The sequence below is a fragment of the Propithecus coquereli genome, unplaced genomic scaffold, assembly GCF_000956105.1.
Source record: "Propithecus coquereli isolate 6110/MARCELLA unplaced genomic scaffold, Pcoq_1.0 Scaffold124, whole genome shotgun sequence".
Lineage (NCBI taxonomy): Eukaryota > Metazoa > Chordata > Mammalia > Primates > Indriidae > Propithecus > Propithecus coquereli.
In genome coordinates, this window is record NW_012136525.1 from 838,608 (window position 1) to 840,255 (window position 1,648).

General features: G+C 41.8%; 1 protein-coding gene across 1 annotated transcript in view; it reads right to left on the bottom strand.

The window, feature by feature from the left end:
* The window catches only part of GDF3 (growth differentiation factor 3), a 26,681-nt gene that overhangs the window by 961 nt on the left and 24,072 nt on the right, over window positions 1–1,648 (bottom strand). The gene's annotated exons all lie outside the window — the stretch shown is intronic.

Genomic DNA, 1,648 nt, shown 5'->3' on the forward strand with positions numbered 1-1,648 from the left:
GCAGATATCCACGATGTTTGAGACAGAGAGTGTAAGTTTCCCCCCCATGAAATCCTTTCTCAAGGGGTCAGAGACAGACACCAAAGTCAGCCGCTCCCCCATCTGAAGGAGAAGTGGCTATGGGGGTGCAGACAAGAGATTCAGCCCCCCTTTTAGCCAGACCTGAACTCTCAGGTGCCGTTTTCAACAAAGAGTCACAAGATCTGGGAGACATTTCCTCTAAAACAGGGTGTGCTTCACCAAGGCTGAGTGTGTGAGTGTGTGGTGTGTGTGTGTGTGTGTGTGTGTGTGAGTGTATAACATCTGTGCATTTGCACGGGATAGTAGAAGGGTTGCAGGGAGGGGGCCTGTGCATGGCACAGCTTCCTGTAGATGGAAATCAGTTCTGTCTGGGAAGAAGAATCAAAATGGGAAATTAGCCAGATATCTACAGTAGGACAGAGTCAGGAAACACTCTCCTATCCTGAAGAATAAATCTCATAGTCTTCAAAGAAGGAACAGGGAATTTGAGCACTGAGATGAAGGAGGAAGGGAGTGCCTGACATCTTGGATTGGGCACTTAGTGCAAACTGGGGTCCTTGAACCAGTGATCTGCTCCAAGGGGGACTTAAAAAACAGAGGCCGTATCTGTAGGAGAAGGGCATATTAACGATGAGAAGCCACTTCCGCTGAAGGAACTGAAGCAGCCGTAAGAACTTCAGAAAAGGAGAGTGTGATATATACTCAGTGTCTAGCTGACCAATACTATCCCTGGGATGCAAGACAAGGCTAGCAGCCACATAATTTGCGGTGGTCTGAGGCATAAAACACACCATCTTCATAGGCAAGTCCAGGGAAGGTACCCAGATACTTCAGTGACATAATGTTTGCTGTTACCCTCAATATGCTACTTAAAAGAGAATTTTAATAGAGGGAGAATACAATGGAGAAAATATATTGTTACTTAAGCCCCAAACTACTGTGAGTATTACCAGCTGTCTTACCACGCCCACCACCATTGCAATAGTCTTCTAACTGGTCTCCTTGCTTCCAGTCCAAAACCCATCACATGCCGTGTAAATGTGTCTAAAGCACTATTTTAGTTATATCTCTACGCTATTCAGAAATTCTCCAAAGACTTTCTCTCTACCAAAAAGATAAACCTCCATTCCTTCAGCCTAGCTTTCAAAGCCCTCTATAATATCACTTCAAATTTGCTTTCTAGTCTAACTGCAGATTATTTCCATAAATTCTTCTCCGACCTAATCATTATATTCCAAAAACAGGTCTCTGGAAAATTCTCTCAAATTCTGTTTGTCAATAGAATTCAATCAACCTGGAATCTCCTCCTCCTCCTGATCAATCTAAATTCTACTCTTCTTTTAGGATTCCACTCAAATCTCACCTCACCCGAAATCATTTACTTACACGTCCTGAAGCGTTCTCCCTCTCCCGTGAATCTTTTTAAATAACCAAATAACTGTGCATAAATTTATCAATTAATCATTGTCAATTCATTTTTTAGTTAACAAGTTGCCCTTGTGCTATTACTTCTGTTCTTATCTTAAACTGTTATTGAAACGGTTGTATTTTTACTTAACTTTTTATTATGGTGAAACAAGCACTGATTTAGTGTCATTCGGTCAAAAATCACTTTGGAGAAGTAAAT